At 42.1% G+C, this 14,178-nt stretch overlaps 2 non-coding genes across 2 annotated transcripts; both read left to right on the top strand.

Annotated features, from left to right (window-relative positions):
• Nucleotides 1-4,843: 4,843 nt before the first annotated feature.
• trnav-uac (transfer RNA valine (anticodon UAC)) lies at nucleotides 4,844-4,916 on the top strand. Its single transcript has one exon. It is a non-coding gene; the product is annotated as a tRNA-Val (tRNA).
• A 1,196-nt stretch (nucleotides 4,917-6,112) lies between these two features.
• trnav-aac (transfer RNA valine (anticodon AAC)) lies at nucleotides 6,113-6,185 on the top strand. Its single transcript has one exon. It is a non-coding gene; the product is annotated as a tRNA-Val (tRNA).
• Nucleotides 6,186-14,178: the final 7,993 nt, after the last annotated feature.

The following is a 14,178-nucleotide window of genomic DNA, read 5'->3' as shown; positions in this document are numbered from 1 at the left end:
TGAATTATCTGTAGCCTAGAGTTAACAGAACATCTTTGAATGTCACTCAGCGCTCTCTTCCATGTATCCTCCGTAATTCGATGCGCCTTATACCCCCAAATGAAAGGCAAAATAACAGAGTCAATCAACTTAAAATACTTTTTTGGGATATACACAGGAATATTCTGAAATAAATAAAGAAATCTAGGTAGGGAGACCATCTTAATTGTATTAATTCTACCAATCATGGATAAAGGTAGCGTTCTCCACTTTTCTATGTTCTCTTTTAGGGCATTTAATCTTTCAGTAAAATTTTGTTTAAATAGAGAATTTGGGTTTTTTGTAACTTTGATACCTAGGTATCTAACCGTATCCGAAATCTTAAACTGGATCGAAGCTGCAAATTCAGGCTCTAAATCTGTTGTAAGGGTCATCAGGTCACTCTTCTGCCAATTAATGGTATACCCAGATACTGCACCAAAACTATTAATTAGATTTAACAGATTGGGAATAGAGTACTCAGGATCTGAAATGAAAATGGCAATGTCATTAGCATAAAGTGATATTTTATGGTTAACTCCCGCAATCACTATGGGTTTAATGAGTGGATTTTCTCTTATGCTGATGGCCAGGGGTTCAATCGCCAAAGCGAATAGCAGTGGTGAGAGCGGGCACCCCTGACGAGTGCCCCTCTCCAACATAAACGGACACGATCTATCTTGGTTTGTAACAATTGAAGCAGAGGGGCGTAAATACGCTTAACTGAACCCAGGATACAAAGGATTCACCTAGGCCAAATCTTTCGAGAACCTTAAACAGATATCCCCACTCGACCTGATCAAACGCCTTCTCAGCATCTAGATATAAAATAGCTTGTTTTGAACCCGATGGAAATTTATAGTATGTTATATTTAGCACCCTTCTAGTATTAAAAAAAGAATATCTGTTTGGGATGAAGCCAGTCTGATCTTTATGCACAATGGACTCAATACATACATTTAATCTATTAGCAAGTATTTTTGTAAAAATCTTACAATCAAGATTTAACATAGAGATTGGACGATACGATGCAGGATTTGAATCATCTCGATCAGGTTTTAGAAGCAGGGTTATATTTGCATCATATAAAGTGGGAGGAAGTGCTTTTACTTCCATAGAGTGTAAGAACATTCTAAGCAGGAGTGGGGATATCTGTCCAACGAACTTTTTATAGAATTCCGGTCCATACCCGTCGGATCCGGGGGCCTTCCCAGAAGCTAATGATTTAATTGCGTCTGAAACCTCCATCATGGTCAGAGGTTGATTTAAGGCCTGGCATGAGGTATCGTCCAATCTTGGAATGGGGACATCCTTCAACCAGGAGTCCACATTCCCTTGAGCCTGTGACCTGTACAACTCCTTATAAAAGTTAGCAAAACATTCATTTATTGATTTTGGGAGTGTGAGTATTTTCCCAGCACTAGATTTAATTCTACGTATAGCCCTACTATTTTGTTGACCTCTAAGTTGTCGAGCTAAGAGAGTATGCGGCTTGTCCCCAAGCTCAAAATAACGCACACGTAAACGAGAAATTTGGGCGCCTACTTGTTTCGTTAAAATTGTATTATATTCATATTTAAGTGTAATAATTTCTTGCAGTGTAAGATTGCAATTGTTTTGTCTATAAAGTGTTTCCAATTGTGATACCTTGTCATCAATCTCCCGCAGCCGAGAATTTCTCATTTTCCTTTGTGAGGCCTCATATGAAATTATATGTCCCCTCAAGACCACTTTAAAGGTTTCCCATAAAATGGAGTCTGATGTATCCTTGGTGTCATTAGTGAGAGTAAAATCCTCAATTTTTTGTGTTAAGTATTTACAGAAGTCTGGGTCATTCAATAAATATGACTGCAATCTCCAAGTTGACCCTCTTTTTGGCACATTAAAATCAAAGACCACACTAGTAGGTGCATGGTCCGAAATCAAGATGTTATGGTATTTACTATTAATGACATTCGGTAGGATCTTAGAATCTAATAAAAAAAAATCAATTCGGGAATAAGAATTATGCAATTTCGAAAAAAATTAATAATCTCTATCTGTAGGGTGTTGTAAACGCCAGACATCAACTAAATTGGTAGAGGAAATAAGACCATTCAAGGCTACAGAAGCATTTGAAGGTGCAGATTGTTTTTTAGAAGATCTATCCAAGTGCCAATCCAAAACCACATTATAATCTCCTGCGATTATTAGAGTGGTGTTTGCAAAATCTGGAATTTTGTCAAAAACTTTGCGAAAAAACCCTGCATCATCGATATTCGGACCATAAATGTTCACTAATGTAACATGCACAGAATACAGTTTTCCGGTTACAATCAAGAACCTTCCATTAACATCACTAACAGTTTTTTCATGTTCAAAAGGAATGTTCTTCTTTATTATGATAGCGACCCCTCGTGCTCTACTTGAAAAAGTTGAATGGAATATCTGCCCCGCCCAGCTGCATTTCAAACGTCTCTGATCCTGTGGTCTAATATGAGTTTCTTGTAAGAAACAAATATCTGAAAACAGAGATTTTAAGTGTGCAAAAACTTTAGCCCGCTTCATAAGGGTACCCAAACCCCTCACATTCCAACTAACCATATTGACCCCCCTATCTTTCTTATTAACCAATGTCATCAAAAATGAATGTTCCTCTTCTTTGGTAAATACTCCAAATCAGTACTCCTTGTGAACACAAAAAACAAACATACAACAAATATACAAGACATACACAGAATCCCTCCCTCCACCATGCCCTACCTTCCACAACAAAGCAGGGCAAAAAAAGACAAACTAACATCTCTCTAAGGGTACTCCTAACAATACTTAGTAATTAAGCAACTAAGCTGTTAAAACACAATTGACTACTTCCTAGTGTACTCCTCCGAGCAGGAAAAAAAAAATTCAATGAAATAAAACACCTAAAGTATATTGACCTTAAAAATATAAGGCACCAATATAGCTTTGAAATCAGCAAGGATGAAACATCCAACCATACTCAAAAACAAGATATATTTTCCTTATCTTAATAGAATTTTTGAAATAAAATAAAAATATCCAACTTCACAAACTTTTACCTGGAACGATCATTCAATATAACCTGAGAACTTCCAAAGACCGAATGTAGTTCAAATGACATCAGTGTCCGGCGCCAAAGTTCTCTTCAGTCATCCTCGTTGGTCACCAAGTTGTCCGCGAAAATCCTCGCCTCCTCCGGCGTGTTGAATGTAGTTGTCACGTTGCCATGGGTAACCCGAAGACGCGCTGGATAGATGAAACCCGTGCGATGACCCGCAGCCTTCAACTTCTTCCTTGCGTCCTCGAAAAGTTGACGACGTCTCACGATCTCAATAGGGAAATCCGGGAAAATGTGGATATGGTGTTCCTTGTACCTTAAGGGAAAGTGTTCCATTGCCAACCGCATGATGAGCTCCTTGACGCGGTAGTTGTGGATCCTCGCTATCAATATACGAGGCCTGTTAGCAGACTTAGCTGGCTTGCTACCTAGCCTGTGTGCCCAATCCACTTCAATAGGCTTCGGAAAGTGCCCATCCCCAAAAAGACAGGGCATCAACTTTGACACAAACTCCACTGGATTCCCAGATTCAATATTTTCTGGCAAATTCACGAATTTAATGTTCTGTCGTCTGGAACGCGCCTCCAAGTCGGTGACTTTTTCCTGCCAGGCCTTGTTAGCTTCTTCCAGCTGCGCGGCCTGTTGCTCCAGTTTAGCCAACCTGCAGTCATGATCACTGGTTGCTTCTTCCACCGCAGACAAACGCCCCTCATGCTCTTTCAAAATGGCCTGGTTTTCCTCCAGAGTCGACTGCAAAGCATTAAATCTATCGTCCATTTTCCGGCTCATTTCCCCGATAGCTTCAAGCACGGCCGTAGTATCGGCGGAGGGCCCGACAGCTAGCCCGGTTAGCATGTTGCTCCCGTGCACTTCATCGGCTACCTCCGTGGGTTTTTTAGTTGGACACGGTTTCTTCGGGGCCATATCCAACAACGATCGGCAGCCAAACTCTTAATAAACGTTAAACATCCGATGCCTTCACATTTAAGGTGTTTTAATCATATAAAACTCAGATTGTCGGAGGAGCACCCCGCAAACACGTCTACTCGCACATGCGCGCCGTGCCGCACCCAACTCTGCTCTTTGTTAACCCTGTCAACACATGAAACACCAGTGTCTTTTTCCATGGTGTAGTGGTTATCACATTCGCCTTACACGTCGGAAGGTCCCTGGTTTGAAACCAGGTGGAAACAGGGCAATTTTCTTTGTATTTGCAATTAAAACTGAGTATCCAAAAAGAAAAGAGCACAGGCACCACCTCCCCGTTGGGGAATCGAATCCCAGTCTTCCGCGTGACAGGCGGAGATGCTATCCACTATACTAACGAGGAAAGGACTCTTTGTTTGCTTCCTGGACAGGCGTAGAGGGAAAACTGTCACTAAAAATGCCAGCCAGCTATGCTCTTTGCCAACCCTGTCAGCACATGCAACACCAGTGTCTGTTTCCATGGTGTAGTGGTTATCACATTCGCCTTACATGCGAAAAGTCCCTGCTTCGAAACTGGGTGGCAACAGGGCAATTTTCTTTGTATTTGCAATGAAAACTGAGTATACCAAAATTGAACTGCACATGCACTCACCTGCCAGTCAGGGAATCGAACCTCAGTCTTCCGCGTGATAGGCGGAGATGCTATCCACTATACTAACGAGGAAAGGACTCTGTGTTTGTTACCTGGACAGGCGTCGAAGGAAAACTGTCACTAAAATCGGGAATTCCAGCCAGCTATGATCTTTGCCAACCCTGTCAGCACATGAAACTCCAGTGTCTGTTTCCATGGTTTAGTGGTTATCACATTCGCCTTACACGCGAAAGGTCCCTGGCTCGAAACCAGGTGGAAGCAGGGCAATTTTCTTTGTATTTGCAATGAAAACTGAGGATACAAAAATTGAATTGCACATGCACTCATCTGCCAATCAGGGAATCGAACACCAGTCTTCCGCGTGATAGGCGGAGATGCTATCCACTATACTAACGAGGAAAGGACTCTGTGTTTGCTCCCTGGACAGGTGTAGAGGCAAAACTGCCACTAAAAATACCAGAGCGATGCTGTTTGCCAATCCTGCCAACAGGATAAATGACAGCGTCTGTTTCCATTGGCCACGCGAAAGGTCCCTGCCTCGAAACGAGGTGGAAACAGGGCAATTTTCTTTGTATTTGCAATGAAAACTGAGTATCCAAAAAGCAAATCACAGAGGCAGCACCTCCCCGTTGGGGAATCAAACCCCAGTCTTCCTCGTGACAGGCGAAGATACTATCCACTATACTAACGAGGAAAGGACTCTGTGTTTGGTACCTGGACAGGCGTCGAGGGAAAACTGTCACTAAAATCGGGAATGCCAGACAGCTTTGCTCTTTGCCAAACCTGTCAGCACGTGAAATTCCAGTGTCTGTTTCCATGTTTTAGTGGTTATCACATTCGCCTTACACGCGAAAGGTCCCTGGCTCGAAACGAGGTGAAACAGGGCAATTTTCTTTGTATTTGCAATTAAAACTGAGTATCCAAAAACTGAATTGTACATGCAGCCACCTCCCCGTCTGGGAATCGAACCCCGGTCTTCCACGTGACAGGCAGAGGTACTATCCACTATATTAACGAGGAAAGGACTCTGTGTTTGGTACCTGGACAGGCGTCGAGGGAAAACTGTCACTAAAATGGGAATGCCAGCCAGCTTTGCTCTTGGCCAACCCTGTCAGCACGTGAAACTCCAGTGTCTGTTTCCATAGTTTAGTGGTTATCACATTCGCCTAACACGCGAAAGGTCCCTGGCTCGAAACGAGGTGAAACAGGGCAATTTTCTTTGTATTTGCAATGAAAACTGAGTATCCAAAAAGCAAATCGCACAGGTACCACCACCCCGTTGGGGAATCGAACCCCAGTCTTCTGCATGACAGGCGGAGACACTATCCACTATACTAACGAGGAAAGGACTCTGTGTTTGTTACCTGGACAGGCGTAGAGGGAAAACTGTCACTAAAATCAATGCCAGACAGCTATGCTGTTTGCCAATCCTGCCAACAGGGTAAACACCAGCGTCTGTTTCCATGGTGTAGTGGTTATCACATTCGCCTAACACGCGAAAGGTCCCTGGCTCGAAACCGGGTGGAAACAGGGCGATTTTCTTTGTATTTGCAATTAAAACTGAGTATCCAAAAACTGAATTGTACATGCAGCCACCTCCCCGTGAGGGAATCGAACACCGGTCTTCCACGTGACAGGGAGAGGTACTATCCACTATACTAACGAGGAAAGGACTCTGTGTTTGGTATCTGGACAGGCGTTGAGGGAAAACTGTCACTAAAATCGGGAATGCCAGCCAGCTGTGCTCTTTGCCAACCCTGTCAGCACGTGAAACTCCAGTGTCTGTTTCCATGGTTTAGTGGTTATCACATTCGCCTTACACGCGAAAGGTCCCTGGCGCAAAACGAGGTGAAACAGGGCAATTTTCTTTGTATTTGCAATGAAAACTGAGTATCCAAAAACAAATCGCATAGGCACCACCTCCCCGTTGGGGAATCGAACCCCAGTCTTGCACGTGACAGGCGGAGATACTATCAACTATACTAACGAGGAAATGACTCTGTGTTTGTTACCTGGACAGGCGTAGAGGGAAAACTATCACTAAAATGCCAGACAGCTATGCTGTTTGCCAACCCTGTCAGCACATGAAATACCAGTGTCTGTTTCCATTGTGTAGTGGTTATCACATTTGCCTTACACGCAGAAGGTCCCTGGCTCGCAACCAGGTGGAAACAGGGCAATTTTCTTTGTATTTGCAATGAAAACTGAGTATACAAAAATTTTATTACACATGCACTCACCTGCCAGTCAGGGAATCAAACCACAGTCTTCCACGTGATAGGTGGAGATGCTACCCACTATACTAACGAGGAAAGGACTCTGTGTTTGCTACCTGGACAGGTGTAGAGGCAAAACTGTCACTAAAATCGTGAATTCCAGACAGCTATGCTGTTTGCCAATCCTGCCAACAGGGAAAACAACAGCGTCTGTTTCCAAGGTGTAGTGGTTATCTCATTCGCCTAACACGCAAAAGGTCCCTAGCTCGAAACTGGGTGAAGACAGCGCAATTTTCTTTGTCTTTGCAATGAAAACTGAGTATCCAAAAAGCAAATAGCGCAGGTACCACCTCCCCGTTGGGGAATCGGACCCCAGTCTACGCGTGACAGGCAGAGATACTATCCACTCTACTAGCGATGAAAGGACTCTGTGTTTGCTACCTGGACAGGTGTAGAGGGAAAACTGTCACTAAAGTTGGGAATGCCAGACAGCTATGTGTTTGCCAATCCTGCCAACAGGGTAAACGACAGTGTCTGTTTCAATGTGGTTATCACATTCGCCTAACACGTGAAAGGTCCCCACCTCAAAACCGGGTGGAGACAGGGCAAATTTCTTTATATTTGCAATGAAAACTGAGTATCCAAAAAGCAAATTGCCCAGGTACCACCTCCCCGTTGGGGAATCAAACCCCAGTCTTCGGCATGACAGGCAGAGAAACGATGCACTATACTAACGAGGAAAGGACTCTGTGGTTTCTCCCTGGACAAGCGTAGAGGGAAAACTGTCACTAAAATTGGGACTGCCAGGCTGCTATGCTCTTTGCCAACCCTGTCCGCACATGAAACTCGAGTGTCTGTTTCCATGGTGTAGTGGTTATCTCATTCGCCTAACACGCAAAAGGTTCCTGGCTCGAAACTGGGTGAAGACAGAACAATCTTCTTTGTATTTGCAATGAAAACTGAGTATCCAAAAAGCAAATAGCACAGGCACCACCTCCCTGTTGGGGACTTGAACCCCAGTCTTCCGCGTGACAGGCGGAGATGCTATCTACTATACTAACGAGGAAAGGACTGTGTGCTGTGCTTCTGCTTGAGAATGGAGCCACTCAACAAGCGAAGGACCAGTTTAGGAGCCTTTCGAACAGATATAAACAGGCATCTGTTCCAGTTGGCACTTCAGTTCCTTTGCACGCCTGCTTCCTCTGTCCCTTGCAAGAGGGTTTTCTCAAAGGCAGGGGAAATCATATCGGGAAAAAAAAAAGGAATTGACTGAGCCCCAACAGTCAAAATGATTTTATTCCTTAACAAAAATCAATAAAATACACCATTCCCTCTATCCAATGTGTGTCCCAGTTACACAAGCACATCAAGTAACTGAACATACAACTGACAAATATACGGACAATATTTAATGGACAAAACTTCCATTATTTTGTGCACAGATTTTCTGATTTGTTGCCTGTGAACCACATAACATTTGCGTTGCACCAAATGACCAGCAGATGTCAGCACTACTAAATGAGCTATTAAATGAGGCCTCAACTGCAGCCTTTTGGGGAAGCAAATGGCCCAAAAGACTTGATAAATTCACGGGTCTTCATCCCGCCATCACTTTAGGCAGGATGGCAGACGAGATGGCAGGTGAGCAGGCAAGGCGGGAGCCGGTGAGGATGACCTGGACAGGTGGGACACAAGTGGTTAGGGAGCAAGCTGAGTGAGTGAGTGAGTGAGTGAGTGAGTGAGTGAGTGAGTGAGTGAGTGAGTGAGTGAGTGAACTGGACACTACTGACTGGTGTACTACTCAAGACGCTCTGGCGCCGAGATGTGGTCCGGGGCTGGCTTAAGTAGGCTGGCACTGTAATTATCCACACCTGGCTGCTGCTCCAGCTGCTTCTCATCTGCCTAATTAGCTGCCTTGTCTCACACCCACACTGACACTGTCAATTGTGGACCCAAGAACATAGGAGGGGAAGAAGGTGTACTAAACAAAGTTGTACAAGTTTATTAAATAAAATTGCTGTTGGAAACACAAAAACTAAAAGCCAAATATTGTAAATACTATAACAAAGTACCAACAAAACACAACACACCTGACAATGATTCAACAAGGCTGAAAGTAAATACAAGCCAACTGATGAGACTGTTAAGATTCCCACACTTTTTTTTTTTGTACTTCAATAAATTGACAGTATATTTATTAAACCTCCATTTATTTTCTACATATACAATACATACAATGAAAAACTAAGTTTGTATTTTATTAATAAACAAAACAATTATACACTAAATACAGCACAAATGTAACAGTGCCAAACCACTTGTCTGTGGCACAGTACTAGTCAGGTAATGGCCACCTGATGAGTTGCACAGACAGAATCAAACCCGGTCACAAAGTCTGCACCCACGCACATGATGAAAATAGGGGGCAATTATATGATTAAGAATCGTGACATAACGGAGACCAAATGTGAGAATATGTACTTCATCAAACGTGACTGGACTGACAGCAAGGAATCTGGAAAACTTTTCCTCCTCCTCCTCCTCCTACAGAATCAGAATTAACTCCTGTATCAGAAAGTAGTTAACATGCAACACAATTCTTTTAATCATTTATCTTATTACCATATTTTAAAATTTATTTTCCTACCCAGCCCGTGTCTTTGCTGAAGTCCAGCAGCAGATACCAGTGTGACTGATCCTGATGGCCTGTAAACAGGGGCATAGCCTGGAAGCCCATGGACAGATGTATTCTCTGCTGCTTTATCATTTTGTGTTGACAATGTGCAAAGAGCATCCAACACTGCAATCCTCTACACCATTGTTTTCTCCATACTAATACCATTCTTGTGAGCTATAACTGAGGTACAACATGCACTCAAGACAGTGATCTTCAAGCATTTGTAGGGCCTAGCAAATGTCCAAGAAATTTACTTACCCATATCCTTAATCCTGTGGTGGTATCGCTCAAAGCGGTGGCAATCACCAATCATGAGTTGGCCCGGCACATCTATTTGCTCCCCAGTGTGATAGCCACAATGGATGTTGGTCCGGTTTGCCACCTCTGCCTTCCATATCTTAAAAAAAAAAAAAAAAAAAAAAGTTCCTAAATGTCTAAATGCCAAGTAGCATTGGAGAAAAAAAAACAAAATGGTAGAACAGATTTACCCTCTTAAATAGTATGTGATGGTCACATCTCTGAACCTGGAGTTGCCTTGCTTCCTTGTCAGTAAGACTTGCCGATCTGATTGAGGACAGGTAGCTACTCAGCAAGAGGTTGGCTTTGGTGAGAAGGTGGCAGTTGTTGTGGCCAAAGTATTCAGCAGAGGCTGCTGTAAATGCCTCTGGGCAACACAAAACATCTCTTCCTCCATCTTGTTCAGATGTGGCCCATAATATGGGCCACATCTGAACAAGATGGAGCACCTCACAGCCTTGTCTGAAACAAAATACAAAACAACTGTAGTATTGTCTGGGCATGGTTTCTATTATACATGCTTCCCATTTCAATCCTTGTTCAGTCCGTTGGTATCGTTGCTCAGAGCTCAGTTGTGTTTACATAGAAAAACATTTTCTTGAATGTGTGTTTCAGTGATAATGTCATCGGAGAACAGCTGGTTGTTTGGGCTGGACAGGGTCCCCGTCTCCGTTTCATAATGTTTTCTTTCCACAACACCCATTTCAGACATGGCAGTGATAATGTTTTTGCTGTTGGCCTTTGTCCTGCGTAGTGCTTCACTGGCAACCTGTGGGTTGGAGAGGTCAGCCTTGTCCACTGTACAGAATCTACATCGAAGAGAGAGCAGAGTCAAAGGGATTACTAATACATTTGAAAGATTTTTCACAAAACCAATGCATGTAAAGTAATATTTAATCTAACCTTTTGTTTGCAGTGGATGACAAGCAATTGGCACAGTGGTTTGCCTGGGGCATGTCTGCATTGATTTCACCAATTCCTCCACAAACAAACACCTCACCCCCAAAGTTAAGGACAGTCAGCATAATAACCCTCCTGTAGTTTTTTTTTTATGTAGGGTGAAATTGCATCCATACATTGCTGAAATGATATTCCTGATTTTGAAAAAAAGAAACCGTGTCAAAATCCTTCACAGACCATGATTTAACAACAAACGAAACTGTAAAGGCTACATAAAATGAGGTTATTTTATCTTTTTTGGGTGAGGTTTTTTTTTTTTAATTAGTGTACCTTTCCCACATTTGTCTTGACAGACTGTATGCAAAAAAGCTTGCTCTGGTGAAAGAGCCTTGAATTGAAGGCGTCCCTGTGGCAGTCGGTCACTGGCACAAATGTCATTTTGGCCATGTGCATATTGTTTTCCAAGATGTTTTCCACTGTCTTCTCCATATTAAAGTGGCAGAAATTGGAGTCATCACCATGTACACTAATAGGCACCTTTGGTATGTTTTTCCTTATCCTCTGAAATGGGGAAAACGGTCACATGAGTACAGCATTTTAAAACAAAGCGTTTTTCTTGACTTACAGTAACAACGGGGAAGTCAACCCCCCCCAAAAAAATTTCAAAATAATATGTTATATGCAGCCCCACTGCTCTAAATATGGTAATTTGGTTGATATTGTTAGTGGGATATGAGTTTAGCAGCACAATCCAGCAGTTTTTATCATTATATATAAATAAAAGTTGACTTGACTTGATTGTCAGAAGGCTGAAAATTATATCACAGTCGCTCTGGCAAATTAATCACAGCTCCGCGTAAGAAAACAGGAGAGCTGTGATTGGTCGTTGCCTGAAACCTGAGCAACTGTGATGTCTTCAGCAAGTGACAAAATGTCTGCGGCCTGAGATGGATAAAAACGGCTGCATTTTGCTGCATAACTCATATTCCAAAAATGTAATGTTAATCAGAACGTCATGTTTAGACCGGTGAGGTCACATATACAATATTATTGTCAAGAATAAGAATGCTAGAATGTCAAGACCTTTAATGTGAGGTATCCAGCTTTTCTATGCCTACCTTGAAAACACTGACACTTGGCGGTACATCCTCCTCCTTGAAACTGTCGTGTGACAGGATTTCTAGTAAGAAGAGGTTTCAAAGAATAGGCAAAGGGGTGCCTCAGTGAAGGAATTGAATGGATATGGATCCACCTGTAGAGGCAAGATATGAGCAAACATATGTCAACATATGACAACCCTTAATGTGGAAATTACATCATTTCCACATTAAGGGTTATATGTGTCAGCTGTGTTTTTTTCTTATCACAGTAATTTTGTTAGTAGCCTAACCTTCAGTTGTACAGACAAGACTGCACACAGTAGTGCTAACGATACAGAGGAAATTTCCTGACCTTCGTCTTGCATCTCTAAAGACGCATTAGAAATTTAATTTACATTGTACTAGCCATCCATTTTCTTGACCGCTTATTCCTCACAAGGGTCGCGGGGGCTGCTGGCGCCTATCTCAGCTGGCTCTGGGCAGTAGGCGGGGGACATTGTACTAGCCTTTATCTTAAAACCAAGAGCAGCAGTAGTAAAAAGAAAATATTGCAAGTGGTTCATGAAGCTTCATTTTCCCATCACTAACATATAGCAAAGGAATGTTTTATCACAGCGCATCAATTGGACTATAGATGACAGTAATGTGGTAAACCTTATAAATTCATTATCATCATTATTATTAATATTATTATTATTATTATTATCACGTGGTTGTTCATCTGTGTGTGCCCTGGATTGGCTGCCAATCAGTTTAGGGTGTACCCTGCCTGCTGCCCGATGTCAGCTGGAATAGACTCCAGCACTCCCGCGACCCTTGTGAGGAAAAGCAGCTCAGATAATTTATTATTATTATTATTATTATTATTAAGGTTTGTTATTAGCTTCCCATTTCATTTTCAGTATTATCAGTGCTTCCTGGCTCAGTCGCGTCCTCAATATTTATGTCCATAATGTCCTGGTCTGGCTGAGTGATGACTTGATCTTCATCACGAGGCATGACTTGATGTTCATCCTCATTGTCTTCTTCAGAGTCCTCCTCATTGTGAACTTAAGAAGCATAAAAGTAATAAGTGGGCAATATATATATATGGGCTGAGACGCCCACTCTGACGAACACAGCGGAGGAGGACGACATTTGTCCCCAGAGCAGTAAATCTCTTGAACAGTGAACCCTCCTTGCCCCATTTTTTTTTTTTAAACTTGCTCGTATGCCATTGAATTGCCCCTCGGGGATAAAGTGTTTTTGAATTGAATTGAATATTTACCTACCCTTCGGTGTTATTTTGACCGGTTTTCGGCTTTTTGCTGGTTCTGACCAAGTCATTTAAAAATAAGATAATGCCAAGGGGCTATAGGCCAAATGTGAAGTAATTTCATAAAATACCATCTAGGGTCACAATTGAAGCATTGAAACACTGTCCAACAAATAAAGTATGAAAAAATAATTTATATGTTATATATTTGACGAAATAATCGCTTTTCCGAAGTTCGAGCCTGGCGGGCGACAAACCCGGAAGTGATACGTCACACCGGGAACAGCGATGGCAGCGCTCCATGCAGACGCTATACAAAGCCACTCAAACGTCGATTCAGACAGCGATGTCAGCGATAGGTTGAGCGAAAATGAGGAGAATAAAGTTTTTAAAGAGTTGGAGGAAGAGGAGGAGGTTGGTATTTTATACGTTGGACTTTACATGTACGAGCCAGATGCTAATCAGGATGCTGATAATGCGCCCAGACACCTGACATGGAATGGAGACAAGACCCGTCGAAATTACAAGATGGGTAAGATATATATATAGGCAGTGGTATTTTTTTATGATTTGAAGATGCCAGCATTTGCACATAATTTTATATTTTTGTCTGATGACATTTTAAAATAAATAAATAAATCAGACTATGTTCAAAGCAGTTACTCAGTACTTGAGTATTCTTTTCAGCAATTTTTTTTTTTTTACTTGTACTTGAGAGATTTATCAATGACTATTTCTTACTTTTGTACATGATTCCGTCCACGTACTTGTATATTTTGAAACAAATGTTTTCATAAACAGAATTATTGACTGATTGGTATAGCAATACACTTGTTCAATAACATTTCTGCTCATTGTGTCATCGCTCAGTATTTTACTTTTTCTTTTTCTTTTTTTTAAATATAAATTTCAGGTGTACTTGTGGTAATTGCCAGCAAATGCCTACAGCTGTATAATGTGTTTGCTGCCATGAAATTCAAGAAGTACAAGGAGAGGAACACTTCAATCAGGTACTGGACTGCATCACTGATCATCCTGGATTCAATGCTGTGTGCCTGGACCTGTATGGATTATAGGT

The sequence above is a fragment of the Festucalex cinctus genome, chromosome 19, assembly GCF_051991245.1.
Source record: "Festucalex cinctus isolate MCC-2025b chromosome 19, RoL_Fcin_1.0, whole genome shotgun sequence".
Lineage (NCBI taxonomy): Eukaryota > Metazoa > Chordata > Actinopteri > Syngnathiformes > Syngnathidae > Festucalex > Festucalex cinctus.
This window is presented reverse-complemented; position numbering and strand designations above follow the sequence as displayed.